General features: G+C 42.2%; 1 pseudogene; it reads left to right on the forward strand.

The window, feature by feature from the left end:
- The window catches only part of LOC138807369 (tubulin beta-2 chain-like), a 45,363-nt pseudogene extending 27,093 nt beyond the window's left edge, over positions 1 to 18,270 (forward strand).
- The last annotated feature ends 2,626 nt before the right edge of the window (positions 18,271 to 20,896 follow it).

Below are 20,896 nucleotides of genomic sequence, written 5' to 3' on the forward strand. Positions count from 1 at the left end.
AGCACACCAGCCTGGGGCATATAGAGCTTACAAGAAGTTCCCAGCACCTGAGATCAAGCCCCAGGGGTTGACAAAATAAGAAGAGATTGACATGCAGATGGTACTACACAAATAAATATAGATCTTTAAAGAGTGCCAGAGATGTCTATACATTCTTCAGTTATATAAACTACATTCCTAGCAATTCTTGGGTATTTATTATGCCTCCATGTAATTAATATTTTCATTTCCATCCTTAATGAAATATTGATTAAATCAACTACTGTCCTGAATCTATTGTGTCCATGTAATTAATAGTATTCTTTTAATGTGTCAAAAAATATCCATTAAAATCCATTGGCCTCTTAAAATCACTCTGTTTAATTTTATAGTATTATCATTAAGGAACAACTAATTCAACCTTGACATTCATAACCTTCTATCGGTATTCCTATGTATAGGAACCAGACTCTTAGGATCTCCCTGCATTGGTAGGGGTCAGGACCAGGCTTCGAACACAGGGCCTATGTGGCCGTGTTGGCCTATGGCTTCCTTGGTAGCCTGCCAGACTTCAGCAATGCCAGGTTAGAAACACTTTTCAGCCATGTCATTCAGACCCAGTATGGTCACCTTGCAAAGAAAACAAATGTAAAACCGGCAGCCATCTGCAAGTTGCTGATTTGTTTTTTGTTTTTTGTTCTTGTTTTGGTTTTTCTTTTGTAAAAATACTGTACAAAGGGTTACAATTACATGGGCAAGATAATGAGTACATTTCTTATCCAACATTGTTGCCTCCTCCTATGTTTTCCTTCCCATCTCTTCCCATACCTTCCCTTACCCCTTAACAGAACCTCCCCCCCCCCAGCAATGTTGCAAAGTTCGTTTTTTGACATAATGACTTGTACATCTCATTGTTGCAATGGGTCCACCTGCATCCCTATTTAAACAAGACCCTCAGGTTATATTTTATTTTTCCATTTGGAGTGTGAATGCAGGCCCTGAGATCATAAGCAGCATCTTGAAGTGTATGGACAGCTGTATTGAGCTACAAGACTCACCTCAGAAAACAAGCAGAGGAAGTGGGATGCAAAATACACAATCTGAACCAATAGATCTATAGGTGACTGAGAGTCAATTTCCACATTAAAGGCATGAATACAAGGGTGAGTCCATTTGAAGAGAGGTTTCCAACAATTTCATGGGACCCCATGGACAAGCCTGGCAGGAAGACACGTGTGTGTGTGTGTGTGTGTGTGTGTGTGTGTGTGTGTGTGTGTGTGTGTGTGTGTGTGTGCCTGAAGGCTGGTCAGGGGCTCAGGCTTCTCTACCACTTCATCCACAGCTCCACTTCTGGCTTTTTTGGTAGTTGATTGGAGATGAGATTCTGATGGACTCTCCTACCAAGGCAGGCTTCGACTGTGATATTCAAATCCCAGCCTCATGAGTAGCTGGTATTAAAGAAGTGAGGCACTGGAACCTGTCAGGAATCCTCTTAAATACCAGAGCTATTCTTAGGGAGACAGGAAACACCTCAGTCCAAAAGATGGTGTTGTTTTCATGTTTTAAAAGAAAAAATGCACTCAATACTAAAGTATGAAGGAAAGAAAACAGCAAACTTTCATAAATCTGGCGTTGTGAAATCCCATCAGACATGAGTCTTTCATATAGGAATCTATGTGGCAACATTGAGACTCATCCATGTGGTCATGTGAACTGGTTGAAGACCTATTCTCACACTGACATACCTTCAAAAGTCTGGGATTCTGCTCTGTGGAAGATGTTTCCCAGTCACACTTGTAAGTCTCTTAGTTTTTCACACTTCTCATCCCTCATTCTTAGTATTCACCAAGTATCTTTTCCATTGCTGCTCCAGAAGGTGTTTTCAATGTCACTGTAAGGATTAATCTAATAAGAGAAACATGTTTGAAGAACTTTAATACTTATATTAATAATATCATTACTAATAAAGAGTATTATTCAAGAACTACTTTAAGATAAATAAAACATGATTTGGAGCAGTTATGTAGTTTGAATATTAAATATGATAACACACATATATTCCTAGGCCATTACAATCTGTAGTTACTGCAATCTTACAATACATATATTCTTAAGAAAGAAAAAGTGTTGATAAGATAAGCAACCCAGTAGTTGTTGAATGAGATAAATATAGTGAGGACTTCTGTTGAGCTAGTACACACTGGTTCTTGCTCTGAAAGCATCACCTATCTGTTCTGAGAGCCAGTCAGGCTTAAGTAGGACACATGCTTCCGGATGACAGACCTGCCTGGCATTCACTGCCTAAGTCCATTCAGGCCCACAGCCCATAGGAAATATAGAACAACCTTCAGAACAGTCATCCTGACTTTAAAGCTCAAGCCTAGCTCATCAGCAGACTGATGTCTGAGGATTGTGGTTCAAAGTCACCCTGGGCAGCAAAGTCTGGAAGACCCTTATCTCCAGTTAACCACAAAAAAGCCACAGTGGGAGGGATAAACTGAGAGCAAGGGAAGGGGTGTAATTATCCCCCAAAAATGTATTCATTACCTGACAACTGTTTAATTTAACTGACTTAACTGTTACCCCTCTGAACATCATATTCCTAATAATATTTTTTAAGAAAATGAAAGATGAGGCTGGGAAGGTGGCTCAATGGTAGAGTGCTTGCCTTGCATTCATGAGGCCCTGAATTCAATTCCTCAGTACCATATAAGCAGAAAGAAAGCTGGAAGGGACGCTGTGGCTCAAGTGGTAGAGCACTAGCCTTGATCTGAAGAGATGAGGGACAGTGCCCAAGCCCAGAATTCATGCCCATAACTGACAAAAAATAAAGAAAAGGCAATAAAAAAGGAAGAGTATTGCTGCCAGGCTCAGTGGCCAAGCCTGTAATCCTAGCTATTCATGAGGCTGAGGATCAGTGATTGAAGCCAACTTGGGTAGGAAAGCCTATACGAATTTTATCTCAAATTATGTACAAAAAAAATCTAGAAGTAGAGTTGTGGCTCCAGTGGTAAAGCAGTAGACTTGAGGGGAAAAACAAACTACAGGTATAGTATCCATTTCCTGATTGCAAGCCCCAGAAAGGCACAGAATAAAAGAAAGAAAGACACTATGAACTTGGTTTATCTGTACCTGAGATGTCTTTGTTAGAGACAATTATGGACTGAAACTCTGAACAGGGCATACTAGGTCTGGCATTTTTTCTGCACAAACTGTGTGCACAACCATCTTAAGTCCTTCGCTATTCTATAGTTGCAGGTTGCATTATCTTCTCACCATGGAATAGGTCCAGTATTTACTTTCCCTAGGGTACCTGCTTCCTTGTCTTCTGCTCTTTACTCATGGACAGCAGTATTTTAACTGAGAATGCAAGGAGGAGGATTGGCAATGCCTTGAAAAAGGGAATTTTCTAGAAGTGGGTGAGACGGTGGTGATAATGCCCAGGACCAGGTGAACATTTTGGTGATGATTGGGCATGGTGTGTCATTCTTTATCAATATGCTGAGGGGCCATGGACATGAAGAGGAGGCCTCAATGCCTCCTGGGGTCATTCAGACTACATAGATATAAGCCAGCTAATCTTCCTCTCACTTTCCCAGCATGGAGTTATGGGTCCTGCCGGTCAGGGGACTCATGCCCAAGTATGGACAGCTATCCACACAACATCCAGTTGTGTCCTCTACATTGTTACTACATTGAGAGCAGTGCAGCACAAATCACATGGAGCATGTCTAAATCATTAAAGGGATGGGAAAGTGGTTCTATGTTATATGGACCAAGACAGACAGAGAACACCATATAAATTCCCTTTCAGAGACCCCCCTTCTGTTCAATGGCCAAGAAAACATACAGGAAAACCTGCAGAAGGAGGAGCTATGTTCCTAACCTGGACCCTTCACTGCATGATTTCCCAAAGATTATGGATACAATGAAACTAAATCTCTCCAAGATGATGCACGAAGTCTCTCAGAGACCATTGCCCACATCTGTGAGGAGAGCATAGGAGGTAAAATGGACTGTCAGGGGAGGGGAATAGCCACAGAGTGTCTCCATGACATCTCTGGCATCCAGTATTCAGATAATTAGGGAACGGTTATGAAAGCCTATTTGGTGTGGATAGTGAATCATTGCAGCAGGTGGCACAGAGGATGGGAAAGCGAGTTGAGGAGTACATGGGTCACATCAAGTCCCAAGATGTGCAGATCTACCATCAAGAGAGCTGGACATTATGTTGGATATGTTACATGATAGCCTTTGCTAATGCCATCTTAGACACGTGTTATACTACAGCGACTCTGCTGTCTACTACCACAAATGCATGGAAGAGAGATAGAAACTTGATACAGTTGCTGACATCACCAAGATCATCCTAAGGAAGAACTTCATAGACATTATCATCTGATTGTGTGTGGGGTCTGGGGTGGGGAGGGTGTATGTGTGGACACTAGGGATTCAACTCTGGGCCTGGACAGTGCCCCTGAGCCTCTTTTGCTCAAGGCTTGTACTATAGCTCTTAAGCCACAGCTCCACTTTCAGCTTTTTTGATATTTTATTGGAGTCTCATAAGTATTTACTTACAAGGTAAACTTTAATTATGAGGTGATATGATTTTAAGGATGATATACTACTATGCAAATGCAATAAATAAAAATGGGAGGTAAAAAGACACTCTAAGGAGTATATAGGAAGTTTTATGAAATCCATGAAAGTATATCTTTAAAAAGTGTTATTAGTGACTTAAACAGCAGTGCTAAATTTTTTGTCCTGGATAAATGAATGCAGTCAGTTATTTCTGTTTAAATGTATAATGTTATTTTTCTCTTTTTACTGTTTGTAATCTATACTATTAATATTAATAGGTGTAGGAGACTCGAGCTGAGCTGTTGAACCTGGAAAAGGTTTGAGAGGTTGGAACACCACCTCAATAGTACTCAGAAAGCTGAGAGCTGACCATGCAAAGGTTAAAACACAGCTCTGTGAAGTAAGCCAGGCCCAAAGTTATTTGAAATAACTAGTATATGTCTGAGACAAACAGAAACTGTCAGACAAGTTGATGTTAGGTGAAATGAACCCCAAGATAAGGATTCAAATTTTTTTTCTTTCTTGAGATTGTTTCCAACATATTTATAAAATGATTTCTTTGTTGCTTTATATGTACCTCCCCCATGGTATTAGCCCTGCTTTTACTGTATTTGATGTTGGTATAATTTGTGGAAAGGAAGGGAAGAAAAACAAATTGTTTAAATAGGGATACTGGTGGACCCATTGCAACAATGAGATATACAACACATTATGTCGAAAAGCAAACTTTACAACTTTGGGGGGGGTAGGAAGAGCGGGAGGGAGGGGTGGGGGGAGGAATGGGGGGAGGGATGGGAGATGGAAAGGGATAGGAAGGGAAAACAAAGGAGGAGGCAACAATGCTTGATAAGAAATGTACTCATTATCTTGCCCATGCAATTGTAACTCCTCTGTATGGTATTTTCACAATAAAAACCAATCAATAAATAAATATATAAATAGGGTTACAGGTAACCCCATTACAACAATGAAATGTATAAGATGTTATGTTGAAAAACAAACTTTACAACTTCAGTGGGGGGTGGAGGGAGAGAAGGGGGGTTGAGAGGGGAAAGGATGGTAAGGGGAAACAAAGGAGGAGGTAATAATGCTTGATAAGAAATGTACTTACTATCTTGCCAATGTAATTGTAACTCCTCTGTATGGTATTTTCACAATTTTACAAAAAAGCACAGCTCTGGAGAGGGTTAAGCTATTGCCCCCTTCCATAGTGCTTTAAAGGCCTTGAAGCCTGGGAGGTAAAAGAATTGACAACTTAACCTAGGAAGCTAGATAAAATAGAGCAAATGTCTGGATTTTCTCTGGGTTGCATTCTCCTTTCTCAAAACAAAAAGGGAACCAGTGTTTCTCAGTCACTGTGGTGGCTCTGATTGCAATATAGAAGCTTCATTTTTGCATGTATCCATGGTAACCTTCCCAGTGTGAATTCAAATAAATATGATTGCTTGTGTGACCTGGGGCCCAGGTGCCAGTAAGCCTTGGGACCCAAGGTCCTCATTGATTTTTTTTTCTTTTTCTCTATACCTGTCTGGTATTTTCTAATTTTCTTCAGCTTGGTATCCTATTGCACTGCCTTGGGTTGCAATTAGCAACAAATATGAATATTCTTGAGTTGTAAAACATAAAAGACTTACAAACTTTCTTATCCCAGATGGCTTCAAACCACAATCCTCAGATCTAAGCCTTCTGAGTAGGATTACAGGCATAAGCCACTGGCAACCAGCAGGCATCTGAAGACTTGATGTCAGTGAGATCTTTCTTGGGGAATGTCTGCACATCTCAGTCCTCCTCAGCTCTGTTGCCCAAACAGAGTCAAACACTTTCACTCCTTTATGTTCAAAATCCTTGAAGTTAGTGAACTGACTTGCCTGCCATGTACCTCCTTTCTATAAATACAATAGTGGGTTTTACTTCTTACCATCGATTAACTAAATTAACTGGGATCCACACAGAGGTGACATTTCCTTTTCTGGATTGCACACCGTACACCTATGTTTTACTTTATCTAATAAAGTTAACATAACTTACCTTGTTTGAGGTTTCTTAGTTCCCATATTTCTTCCTTCTCATCCCTCTTTCCCTTGCACAGAGGGAAGAACCATTTGGAATTGTGAAGAGTGAGTTTTTAGTCATTTTCTGAAAAGCTTTGCCAATGGATCCTGATTTCCAAGTCCTGAGTAACTGGCCTGTAAAGCCTTGTTCTTTAATCTCTCCTCAGCTGACACAAATGACCATATATATCTTAAAAAGGCTTTGGGAAATGAGTTCAGGTTATCAGTTAGGAATCCTTATTACCTGGTCACTGCGCATAAGTTGTTTTTGTTTTTTGTTTTGTTTTGTTTTGTTTGAATAGTGTACAATTAGTACCAGAATTAGACTTCCAAGTATTGTTTTTAAATTCAAAGCTAGCAGGCTCTCTTATTTGAACCACAGATCAACTTCTGCCCCACTCTCTTTATCTTTTGGTGGTAAATAGGACAGAAGTGTCCCACAGGAATTCAAGGGCACTACACAGTATCCTCAAATCTGAGGACTGTGGTTCACAGCCAGCCTGGGCAGGAAAGTCAATGAGCCTCCTATTCCCAACTAATCAGCAAAAAGTAGTGGAACTGTGGCTGAAGTGGCAGAGCAGCAACCTTGAGCATAAAAAAAGCTAAGATAAAGCTAAGAAAAAAAAGTTTTAAAAAAGGTAAGTGAAAAACAGTTCTAGCACTAAGACAACCACAAAATAAATTTTTAAAAAAGTACAAGAGAGCACAAAGAGTCTTAAAAATGATAAAAATTAACAAGAAACTGGTGGCTCACACTTGAAATTCTAGCTACTCAAAACACTGAAATTGAGCATTACTATTCCAAGCCAGCCAGGACAGGAAAGCCCATTGTGTGTGTGTGTGTTTGTGTTTGTGTGTGTGTATGTGTGTGTGTGTGTGTGTGTGTGTGTGTGTGTGTGTAAAAAGCCCATTGTGTGTGTGTGTGTCTGTGTCTGTGTGTGTGTGTGTGTGTGTGTGTGTGTGTGTATGAGTGTGTGTGTTCCTTTCTGGGATATGATCTAGAAGTTTTTGCTTGACCATTTCCAATCTTTTGGAGGTTAATTTGAGATAAGAATCTCATGAACTTTCCCTGTCCTCTGACAATGAACCGCAATCAGTATAATTCAGGACCTTGTGGGAGTGTCTATACTTACCTCCTACTAACCACCAAAACCAAAAAATGAACCAAATTGCAACTGTTACTAAACTTTTAGAGCATTCTATCCTTCAGCAAGATTGGTGAGGCCCTAAAAACAAGACAGAGAACCAACAAATAAATAAATGTATGTGAAGAAGAAAAGAGCCAATTAGTTTTTTATAATATAGACTCATATCTTTAATCCAAGCTGAAATGTAAAGATTACAGTTCGAATCCAGCCTGGGCAGGAAAGTCCAACTAACTTCTTTTTGAGTGTGCTAGACATGGGCTTGAACTTGAGGGTTTTTACTCAAGTTTTAAAATACTACTTCCTGTCTCATGTGGTTAATTGGAGATGAGTCTGATGGACTTTCTAGCCCAGGCTGGCTTTAAACTGTAATCCTTAGATTTTAGGATACTGTGTAGTGCCTTGGTTCCCATGGGACTCTTATCTACTATTAACCACTAAAAGAAAAATAGAGGCGGAAGTTGAGCTGAGGCTCAAGTAGTAGAGCCTGCTAGCTTTGAAATGAAAAACAAAATACCCAAAATAAAACAAAACAACCCTCATAGAGAGTCACTAGGCCATGAATTCAAGCCTCCCCTCCCCCCCCAAAAAAACCCTCAGGAGTTGAGTTTTTGTTCCTGCTAGCTTTGAGCAAAAAACAAAAGGCCAAAAATCTCATGGACAGTGAAGTAGTGTGGCCTAAATGTAGAGCCTGCTAGTTTTGATCTAAAAAAAACAAGCCAGGTGCCTCTGGCTCATGCCTGTAATCCTTGCTACTCAGGAAGCTTAGATCTGAGAATCACATTTGGAAGCCAGCCTCGGCTAAAATGTCCCCTGGTGACTGTTTTTTTTTTCCAACTAAATAGAAGTGGCACTGTGTCTGAAAATAGTAGTGTACCTGCTGTGTCCCTGACAGACAGTTCCTAGGCATTGAGTTCAAGCCCCCAACTGACAATATCAATAAATTAATTAATTAAATACTGAGCATAAATGAGTAGGCCCTAATAATAAAGGACATGAACTTTGAAAAAGGGGGAAGGGACAATCAAATAAGTGAAAAGGTGGAAAAGGAGCTATTAAGGCTTTCTAAATCAAAACTGTAAGTCTACCTGCTCAGATTACTGAAAACTGAGGACTTTGGTTCAAAGCCAGCCCAGGCAGGAAAATACAGGAGACATATTTTACTGTGTTCAGTATGGGGGCTTGAACTTGCTATGTTTTGCTCATGGCTACAGGTCTACTTCTTCCAACCTCTTGGTGGTTATTAGAGATAATTGTCTCATTGACTTTCTTGCCCAAGACTGGCATTGAACCATGATTCTCAGATTTCAGTCCTTTCTGTAATGCTCTTGACTTTCTATTGATATTCTAATCTCCTATTAATCACAAAAAATGCAAAAGTTGAGCTGTGGCTCAAGTAGTGAAACCAGCTACTATTAAGGTAAAAATAAATAAACCTCAAGGAAAGTCATCTTGACTTAATTTCAAGACCTAAGAACCACCACTCAATTAAAAAAAATACAACCTCAGTCACTGTGACCTGAGTTTAAGCCCTAGAAAAAGAGCTGCAAAAAAGAAAAACAGCCTGTAGTTTACCTGTGGTCAAAGTTGTAGGGCATGGTAGTTTCAAGGGAAACAAAAAAACAGCATAAGAGCTAGTGCCTAATAACAAATTTCAAAAGGAAAGAAAGAAAGAATAAATAACTGAAAAGGTGAAAGAAGAGGTAATTAAAGATTTGTAAATGTTGACTCACACTTATAATTCTGAATGCTAAGGAAACGGAAATCTGTAGGTCATGGTTCAAAGCCATACTGGACAGGAAAGTCCATGAAACTTGCTTCAGTGTGTTCAGTTGAGGGACTTAAAATTGAAGTGTTTTGCTCAAGGCTACAGCTCTACTATCTTCCACCTATTAGGTTGACTGGAGATAAGAGTCTCATTGACTTTTCTGCCCAGGCTGACTTTGAACTCTGATCATCAGATTTCAAGCCTTTCTGTACTGCCCTGGACTACCCATGGAATTCTTGCCTCATATTAATCACTTAAAGAAGGCAGAAGTTTAGCTGTGGCTCAAGTAGTAGAGCCACCTACCCTTCAGTTAACTAAGTAAATCAATAAAACCTCAGAAAGAGAGGAGAAGAATGAGAGTGAAAGACAGAACGTCTTACAATAAGCAAAAGGAAAGAAATGTATATATCACCTGGAAGAAATAATTGTATTGTCAAAGCTTATAGAATTGTATTGTCAAAGCTTATAGAATTCACAAACTTTATCGACCATAATAATGACAATTTGCATTGTGAAGGTTAAAATATGTTTGTGACTTCAACTAAATATCACTATTCCACAATATTCTGAAATAAGAAAAATTTAGGTAATCACCTAATCTCAATAATAGTAAAAATCTCAAAAAGAGTCACCAGGCCTTAATTTTAAGCCCTAACACCAACGTGCCTAACTCCGGCCAAACACACACACACACACACACACACACACACACACACACACACAAACACATACACACACACACACACACACACACACACACACACACACACACACACACACACACACAGAGCAGGAGCTGAGTTCTCATGCTCGGAGCAGAAGCCAAATGAAACAAAAAGTAGACTGTAGTAGACCTATGGCTTAAGTAATAAAGCAAGCTGCTTTTAAGAGAAAAGAAAAGAAAACCTGAGTATGAAGGCAAGGCCCTAAGCCCCTGACTCTTCCCAGAATGGAAATCAGTCATGGAATCCAACAGTTTGTGCTTGTTCTTGGGATCACAGCTGAACGTGCCCCTTCAGTTCTAGGCCCTCCTATCAAAAATAGAAGGTAGGCTTGTTCTTGGCTTCTGGCACAAGTACCTTGTGTAAAGGAAGCCCCTCCTCTTGCTTCCTGGATCCCAGGGTTCAGCCTCTCTTGTGAGTCAGGGTGGGACGTGGATGGCAGTGTGACAAGAGGTTCCAAATAGAGTGGCAGCTGTGCTAATTGACTTGAGGCTGACAGCTGGATGCCAGGGCTAAGTGATAACAGGTAGCTATCTCTGATTACCCAGCAGTAGGGAGAATGAGCTGGAGCACCTACTGGCTCTGCCTATCAAGTCCACCCCATCTCTTCTGCCCCTGTAACAAGAGGTTTAAATGGGGATCTGAGTTGGCTGTGTCAGATTCCTGCTCCCCAGCCCTACCTGTTTGCCTCTGTGTACACCACTGCTGAGGACACGCATCCAACTGCTCTGCAGCCCTACACTGTGAGGGAGATCATGTACATACAGGCAAGCCACTGTGGCAACCAGATTGGCGCAAAGGGGAGCATGACACTGGCCTAGGATCCTAGTCTCAAATTTAGGGGGATGAGGAGGAAGAGGATGGGGTTGGAGGGTGCAGGTGGTGGTGGTCATGTCTAGGCTGAGGTAGGTGGGGCTCCATAGTAGTCCCTAACCTCCTGGAAATCAAGTCCCCCAGATAGTTTCCCCAATTTCCCTAATTTGTGTGGCCCAGGTGGGTGTGGTTTTTTAAGCAAGGCTTGCATGTCTTTGTCTTACCTGAGACTCAAGTCATTGTACTTAGTTTCCTGGGAATAGACTAATGCATTTTTGGTCTGATTTGAATGAAAGGAGTGCAGTGTCTTTGAGCTGACAGATACAGAGGATTCCCTTTTTGTCAACTGATGAGTATCAGATAATTGAGAACAGTTCGTCCACCTTAATGCAAATTTCTCTGAGTTTTCATGCCCTAACTCAGTTCCCTTAAGTTGGGTGTTTTCTAAATCAGTGGTTGTCTAAATCAGTGTATGCTCTGAGGACCCTTGGGGTTCTGGAGACCCTTCTAGCTGAGTCTTCAAGTTACTGCTTTGGCAACTTAATGTCCATATAAGACCAGGTTCTGGTCATAGAATCCAAACAGAATATGGTATCCCATAAGATAGAATACTCATAGGAGAACCCAGATGTCTTCTATTCAGCAAGATAGCAAAGAGATTAACAAAACTAAAATGCTATCAATTTTTGTGCTTTTTTAATTTAAAAAATCTAATTTTTTTACAAAAATAGTTGTGTCAACAGGACTTGGGTTTCTTATAGTTATTTTAAAATCCATTGTTTGGACAGTTAACATTCTAGGCCATAATACACTTCTATTTCCATCTCAGTTTTGGGAAATGCTAAGCAATGAGCACAACATTGACTGCACTGGAAACTACTATGTAGACAGCAGCTTACAGCTGCAGAGAATCGAGGTGTATTACAATGAGGCAGCTAGTGAGTGTCTCCCAACTGGCTTCCAATACCGTGGCAGAATAGGTCCCTAGGAATACTAATGACAAGGAAGGAGTTCCTGCCTTTCTTAGGGTGGTATTGTAGTTCGAATTTGGGGCCTCCATCTTGTAAGTCAAGTGCTGTATCCATCTGAGCCACTCCACCATATATTTTGTTTTAATTTTTGAGTATACACTTGTGAATTCCTCAGGAAAGCCTTTTACTGAGTTCCCCCTACCTGTACTTGCTGACTAGCCACACCTGGATTTTTTTTTCTTGTCATGGGGTTTCAACTCTGGGCATAGGCATTGTCCTTCATCTCTTCAATCTTTCTTTTCCTTTTATTATCAGGGGTTCCTTTTTTTAGAACTCTCTGGGCTTCTGGGATAACTCCTTCTAGCTTAGTTTAATTCATTAATTCTGCTTGTTGTAACATATTTGGAAATTTTAAGTTTTTATGTTTACTATGCGTGAGCTGCAAAACCGCTTGTGAAGTTGTAGGAGTTTTTGGAGGCAGCGTCACATCAGATGATAGATTGATTGGGGCATCGCCCACATTTAATCTTTGGTCCTAGTCTTTATTATTTAGAGAAGTCATCTCCATTGGACTGGAAAGAAACAACATGCTCTGTTCACGGATCAATAGAAAAATAGCCAAAACGAGAATAAAAGCAACGAATGTACAGGCAAGAAGAATATAGTAAGAATAAAGGTAGTAGAGGCTATAAAGGTGCAGCCAAGTGTATGGGATGCCTTGAACCAACACCCTCTTCCTGCAGGCATGCTTCCTTAAAGCTCTTTGTCTAACACGATCTCATGCAGACTCCATAGGAGGTGGCATGGCACCAACTATTTCAGGTAGTTTCTTGGAGATAAGAGTCTCCCAGAATTTCCTGTCCCAGCTGGCTTCAATCTGCGATCCTAAGATCTCAGACTTTTGAGTAGCTAGAATTTCACCCTTCAGCAACCAGAGCCCAGTTACATTGCCCTCTTTAAAATACAGATTAAATTTCTAAAAAAAATTTTTTTGAAATTGAAAATTTTAAAATTTTAAAGAGGGATGTTCAGTCACTAATATATATGTGAATAGTCCAAATCACAAAGCATAAAGTGTCTCACCCTGAAATCTATAACACTTCTGGACTTCAGCATTTTGAATATGAATACTTAGCCAACAATAAATTCTTTTTAAGGTTTTTAAAGTAAAAAACATTGTTGTGATGTAGAAAAACCCAATAATAATGTGTAAACACTGCTTTTAAATGATTCATATTGTCTTTCCTAATACAAACAACCTTACTGAAGTCTACAGAGTAGATTTTCAGTTTTTGTAACTGTCAATGTGAAATTCATTTAATTTTATATAAAGAGTTTCCGTTCTACATTATTGTATACAAACAGAATCGTAGATAATTGGTTTTCCTGTGTAATAAACCAATGAAAAAGTGCAAACAAAAGGACAGAGCTATTTAATGTATTTGAGTTTTATGGATCTACATTTGGGGATGTCCTCACCTTGGTATTTTTTGTTGATATTGCTTAAGTAAGATATAAGACTTTAATCTTGTGGTTCCTTGGTTGAGAGTTGTTGTGTGGGATTGTGTCACTCCTATGAACAGTATTTTATGTTGTGTCTTTATTAGATCCTGCATTTCAGGCTGGTTTGTTGGAAGAGGCAGAAAAATGCTCTGCTTTACCCAAGATTTTGAGATCCCCCTCCCAGGTTAGTTTTGTGGGAGGGTGATCTGCTTTGAGAATCACAAAAGAGGGGGATGTGTTGATGAGGCTAGGTTCTGAGTAGAGTTGAGGCCTTTCAACAAACAGTAGCTTTTCCCTGGGGCTATTTTGTGATAAAGCTCACAGCGCCCAGCCTGGAGCCATTCTCAGGGTTTCTGTTTTTCAATTGATTGTGGTGGCTGCTAGAGGGAGGGGCAGCCTCTGGCTCTGGTTACCCAGTGTGGCGAGCCACTCCAATGGCTGGCGCCTGAGCTGGGTGACTTTTCCCTGGATGGAGCTGAGTCTGGCAGGTCACTTCGCCGTTAAGTTCTTGTGACCTGCTAAATGACTCGTTTTATTCCAAGGCCTGAGCTGGAGCTAGCAGCTCCTCCGAGCTTTGTCGGTATCCAAGATGGAGATCACCGGTGCTGGGGGGGAGGGGTGGCCTTCCCTCCTCTGCTCCCTGAGAAGGGGTGAGGACGTCGGGCTTGTACTCACGCCGAGTCTTGGATCCTGGGTGGTCTCTGGTCTGCAAACAGCAGGATGAAGATGTCCGCTCCTTGTCGGTTCTTGTTGGTGTTGAGTAGAATCCGCTCATCGGCTGCGTCTGGCTCCTTCGTCCCGGACTCTCTGTGTCTCAGGTATGGCCCCACGGCGGTGGTCGCCGTCGCGACCCTGCCGCCGAAGCGGCAGCTGCTGGCTGGCTGAGATGTGTCTCCTTGGTTTCCCCTCTCTTGTCTAACTCTCTGTCCTGTGATGGCACACTTGGTGTGATTCTCTGGCTTAGGACTGTTCACTGGAACTCTAAAACTGCTTTCTATTCGATAGCTTGTTCAGATTCCAGCTTCTCCGCCATCTTCCCGGAACCCCTGCATATCAGGCTGGATGGCCAGTTTTCTTCATGTGATTGTTTAGGAAGGGGGCAATCTCAAACTCATGTTTATATCATTTTACCTGATATCCCTTTTGAAAAATCAGGTTAAATGGCAAATTGCAAGTAATCGCCCAAGGTTGCTCTGAGTATTTGAATACAGGGAAATGTGCTATTTGATAACAATTATTGAAACATTATAACACAAGAAATATGTATTTTATGTATTTTCCCTAGGAAAGCATTATACTTGAATTCCTCTACATTTACTTGCTGAAGAGCCACACCTGGCTCTTTTGTTTTGTTTGTTTTTTTTTCGGCAGTGGCGCTTAAACTCTGGGCCTATGCACTGTGCCCCAACTCTTCTGTTCAAGACAAGCAGCCATACCACTTAAGCCACAGTGCCATTTCTGGTTTTCTATTAGTTTATTGGAGATAAGAGTCTCACAGACTTTCCTGCCGAGGCTGGCTTTGAACAGCGATCCTCTGATCTCCAAATCCACAGTTGCTATGATTATAGGCATGAACCAATGGTGCTGTGCACCTAGCTACTTTTAATTGGGGAAGGAAAGGGAGAACAACAAAGGAGTGGGTAACAATGTTCAACAATAAATGTTCTCATTTCCTTACTCATGTAACTATAACACCTCTATACAGCACCTTTACAATAAAAATAAAATTAACAAAAAATGAGAAAGGTTCTTGCTGTTAGGCAATGATGACTCACACCAGTAATCCTAGCTACTCAGGAGGCTGAGAAATGAGAATCATGGTTCAAATTCAGCCTGGGCAGGAAAGCCCCTGAGACCCTTATCTACAATAAACAACTCAGAAAACTGAAAGTGGGACTGTGGCTCAAGTGATAGAGTGCTAGCCTTGAGCTGAAGAGCTGAGGGACAGTGCCCAGGCTCAGAGTTCAAGCCCCACCATGAACAACAACAACAAGAAAAGGTGTTGTCATCTTTCTTTTGCCCCATTAGACTCAAAGCCTGATGCTCATCTTTGCCTCCTGAGTAGCTGAGATTTCAGCCACCATGCCCAAAGCAAAGGAATGAAATGCATGGAAATAGACAACTGCAAACGTCCTTAAAGTTGCTGAAGCCTCTTGCATGGTGATTCATTCTCAAGATATCTTTTCTGTTTCCATGTCTGAAATGCTGTAATTTCTGTAATGAATGCTGAGAGCCACTTAGAATCATAAGCTCTGCCCCTAAGTTCCTTGTCAAGTATAGGCCTAAGTCAACTCTTGTTCCCACAGGCAACAAATATGTTCCTCGGGCCATCATGGTGGACGTAGAGCCTGGCACCTTAGACTCAGTAAGATTGGAACCATAGAGTTTCAGACCAGACACTTCATATTTAGTAGGTCAGCATGGTCCATGGAAGATGGCTAACAGGCACTCCTCCTTCCTAACATCCAGGCACTCCAGTTCCCAGAGCTGAGCTGAGCCTTTATCCATCTAGATATCATCCTCACCTAACCTACCTATTTCAGTCCATGGGAGTCATGTCCCTGGCCACTCAATCAGCACAGATAAATGCCAGTCTGCAAACAGCCTCTGAAGGGAATGAACAGCGAGCAGGGAATGCCTCCAACAAGGTTTCAGCGCTGCTGGCCATTTCAAATACCTGGCAATAACAGGGAACCACTTCAGGACACCAGAAATCAAAGCACAGCTATGTATGAGCAAGGTGCAGACAAGTGCCTGCAGCTTAGCTTCCCTCTTACCATTCTGTTCTCCTGTTCCTCCTGTGAAAGTAAGTACTTTTCCAGTATTGAGGCAGGCTCTGTTCATTTTTTTTTTGGTCGGTCGTGGGGCTTGAACTCTGGGCCTGAGCACTGTAACTCAGCTCTTCAGCTCAAAGCCAGCACTCTACCGCTTGAACCACAGCATCTCTTCTGGCTTTTTCTGTTTATGTGGTGTTGAGGAATCGATCCCACGGCATTGTGCATGTGAGGCAAGCACTGTACCACTGAGACCCCTTCCCATCCCCAGGCTCTGCTCATTTTTAGAAGTACGCACGTGGTTTGGGTTAAAATGTATCTTCCTCCACATTGTCTTTACTTTCTTTAGAACCTGGGTGATTTGTAGGGTCTCAGACACATTGAAAACATTTCCTGAGGGCTAGGAAGGTGGCTCAGCAGTACAGTGCTTGCCTTGCATGCATGAGGCCCTGGGTTCGATTCCTCAGCACCATATAAGCAGGAAAAAAAAAGCCAGAAGTGGTGCCGTGGCTTAAGTGGTAGAGCACTAGCCTTGAGCTGAAGAGCTGAGGGACAGCGCCCAGGCCCAGAGTTCAGGCCCATGACTGGACCCAAAAAAAGAAAACATTTCCTTTATTTCATCAAAGTGTATCTAAAATAATAGCCAAAGTTGCTCAGAGGAGCCTATAGTCTGCACAATGTATATAGCACAGTCATTATTCCTGGAGTATGTGTCTTTGTGTCTGATAGGCAAGAACAGGGCAGGCAATAACTGGGCCAAGGGCCACTACACAGAGGGAGCCGAGCTGGTGGAGTCAGTGTTGGAAGTGGTGAGCAGAAAGGTGTGGCTCTCTCCAGGGTTTCTAGCTGCCCTACTCCCTGGGAGGTGGCACCATGTCAGGCATGGGCACCCTGATTCTCAATAAGATCCGAGAGGAGTTCCCAGACAGCATCATGAACACCTTCAGTGTCATGCCCTTGCCCAAGATGTTGGACACTGGCACCTTAGACTCAGTGAGATCGGAACCATTTGGCCAGAGTTTCAGACCAGACAACTTCATATTTGATATGTCATCATAGTCCATAGGAGATGGCTAACAGGCACCCCTCCTCCCTAACATCCAGACACTAGTTCCCAGTGCTGGGCTGAGCCTTTATCCACCTAACCCTATCATCCTCACCTAACCCTACAACACCATCTTGTCTGTCCACCAGTTGGTGGAAAATGCAGATGAAACATTCTGCATTGACAACGAGGCCCTGTATGACATCTGCTTTTGCACCCTGAAGCTGCTCATGCCCACCTATGGAGACCTGAACCACCTGGTGTTGGCTACCATGAGCAAGGTCACCACCTGCCTGCACTTCCCTGCACAGCTGAATGCAGACCTGCGCAAGCTGGCCGTGAACACGGTGTCCTTCCCCTGCCTCCACTTCTTCATGCCTGGCCTTGCACCCCTGACTAGCCGTGCCAGCCAGCAGTACAATGCTCTTTCACTGCCCAAGCTCACCCAGCAGACGTTTGACACCAAGAACACGATGATCACCTGTGATCCCCACCATGGCTGCTACCTGATAGTGGCTGCCATCTTCCGAGGCCGCATGTCCATGAAGGAGGTGGATGAGCAGATGCTCAATTTGCAGAACAAATAGAGCAGCTACTTTGCAGAATGGATCCCCAACAACGTGAAGACACTTGTGTGTGACATCCCCCCACATAGCCTCACGATGTTGGCCACATTCATTGGCAACAACACGGCCATCCAGGAACCCTTCAAGCACACTTCAGAACAGTTCAATGCACAAGGCATTCTTGCACTGGTATACAGGCAAGGACATGGATGAGATGGAGTTCACTGAGGCTGAGAGCAACATCAACGACCCGGTGTCCAAGTACCAGCAATGCAAAGATGCCACTGCTGATGAACAGGGGGAATTTGAAGAAGTCTTGTGGAAGAAGAGGTTTAAGACTTCCCATTGCTAGCAGTGCAACAGGAATGCTAGAGCATGCCTACTGCTTCTCAAATAAATGGTGCTTTCCTGAGCTACTGTTGTCCTGCAGTGGGACCTTGCTATGTATCATCATGCTCAGCCTTCTCTGTCAGGAACTCACTGACGGTGAATGTAAAAATGCAGATTTCTTTTAAATGATTGTTTTAAAACCCTATTTGTATAAATAAAGAAGTATACATTTTATACCCTGAGCCCTTTTTCTTCTTTAGAATCCTTTTTATTCTTTCAGTGTATTTGAAATATAAATTTGGCCAGAAGGATTTAATCTTAGCAATATAGGACTGGTACTGAAGAGGAGTATTAAATTCATGGTTTTTCTGCTATTTTGAAGAAGAGGATGACAAGTGCCAATGTTGTTGTTTTTCCCCCTGGCCCAGTTTTATAGTTTTCAATATCTCGAAAGCATGCAAGTAGCAAAAAAGCAGTTTGAAGAAAAAGAAAACTAGATCCAGATGCTACTTCTCCTTCAGACAACCACAGGTTCTTGTCTCATATCCCATCAGAGGGATTTCAGTCACATTCCCCAGAAACAGTATCAGGAACACTGATCCCTGTGTTTAGAGTTCAATTGGCAATGAAGCAGTGCTCACAGGATGAGTGCAAGTTCCTGGTTGCCAGGGAAGTTTCTCAAGGTGTCTGGCAGCTTTAAGTACAGAAGTGACTCTAGCTGTTTGAGGAAGTGAGAGGCTGAGAAGCTGACCAGTCCCATAGTGTATAAAGAACTGCTTGACACAGTACTTCCAAGTCAAGGAGAGGAGGGGAAACATGGCCTGTCCCAATTACCCATTCTCATGTTCATTTTTCCAGCAGTCAAAGCTGTCTGAGGCCCACAGGGTGTTGTAAGGATATAAGGGATGGATGGATCTAGCCTGTTGGGTATGTTTACTTTACATGAGTGAAACAGAAATCTCAATTGCTTAGAACCTACAATAGCCAGGAAGAGGGTAAACACTTCTGTTTTCACTGGAGGCCAAATCAGTCACTGGTTATTTTTGCCAGAATCTTTCACTCTTCTTTAAGTGAGGCTCCAGGCAGGTTGTCTGTGCCAAGCATTCCTCCATGGCCACCAATAACCTGTAAGAGTACCTTTTTCTTCAGAAACAGGGCTATGGGAATACTGCAACTTATAGAAAGCTCTAAGGAAAAGGTACTTCTGGGTGAGGTGCAAGTCCCTTGTTGCTAGTAAAGTTGGGAGATGGTTTCCTCTACCAGGCCTGAGGTTGGGGTAGGGTGGGGAGGGGTGGGATAGAGATCTTTAAGCCAAGCTGATCTCACTCATTAGAAAGTAAACTGTCCCAGAGAGTGATCTGTGACTAGAAGCAGGTTGTTTTGTGTCCTTGCCCCAGGGAGATCAAAGTGCAAATAGCTTCCATTGTGGGAGTCCTAGGGAGGAAGTGTTGACACCCCTGGGTCTCTAGTCCTAGAACTGACCAGGTTGGATGACCTCAAATCTTCTAAGGCTGCTGGGTCAGAACTGAAGGCAGGCCTGGCCAAGGCACTCTCATTCCTCAGTGGGTTAAGGATTGAGGCCAAGCTGTGATGGAGGCACCACCCATCCTATCTACCAGTGTTTGACTAAGAACATTTTTGTTTTCTCTTAAGTACTCATTTATGAGTCTTTTCATGAGTCTTTTCTGGTGGCTTTGGCTTATTTCTTTACACTTTTGAAGAAGTAGTTCTTGGTTCATAATTAATGACTCATGCCTCACTCCTTAGAAAACTCCTGTTGATAATTTTACCAGTAGACCACCATGTATTTCTCAGGCATGACTTTTGTTTTCTCCTAGCCAGAGCTCTGCATTCATTGCCACACAAGCTAATGTGGAGGTGATTCCTATAGATAGGTGATTTTTTTGTCCAATTGCTAAGTGCAGCATCTCCCTTATTCTCATGTACCTTAGTAATTGTATCAAATACTTAATAGAGTTCTTGACAAGTATGATAAACAAAGTTCAGAGGTGAAGATGCAGCTCAGTGGTAGAGTACATCCCTGGCATGCACATGACTCTCAGTTCAGTCCCCAGCACCAAAAGGAGGAAAGGCAACAAATGTTAGGCTCAGGAGAGGATACATTAGAACTCATAGAAAAGCAGCACCCAGATTGGCAATGAGGAATTGTGAAATGAGGGGACATTGGTAGAATATTTGTAGGGGGAAAGAAGAGAGCCCCTTGATATGTGTACCCTTTTAGAAAGCAGAGGTAGAAACAGGGAATGAACCTCTGGTAGTCAGCCTAGGCCATAGAAGGAAGAAGCCATGACATGTATGTTACTTTAATGGGACCAGAGTGTAAAGTGGCACTACCATACCAGGCCATGGCCCAACAAGAACAGGTTTGTCAGAAAGACATTCTTGCATTGGAGAGATGTCTTTTGACCACTTTGGCCATGTTAATGATATTTCCTTATGCTGTTTCCCTTTTCCTTCCAATTTGTCGTACCTATTGCAGATCCTGTCCAGGAGACCCGTTCTCTCTAATCTTATTCTCTAAAAGTCTCCCAGTTTATAGCTTCACATATCCTAGACCAAAAAAGTATGGGGTAGATACTCTGTCAGACATAGATTGAAACTGAAAGGTATCTTTGAAGTAGACTTTG

This window comes from Dipodomys merriami, unplaced genomic scaffold (genome assembly GCF_024711535.1).
Source record: "Dipodomys merriami isolate MVZ:Mamm:240054 unplaced genomic scaffold, mDipMer1.0.p SCAF_101, whole genome shotgun sequence".
Lineage (NCBI taxonomy): Eukaryota > Metazoa > Chordata > Mammalia > Rodentia > Heteromyidae > Dipodomys > Dipodomys merriami.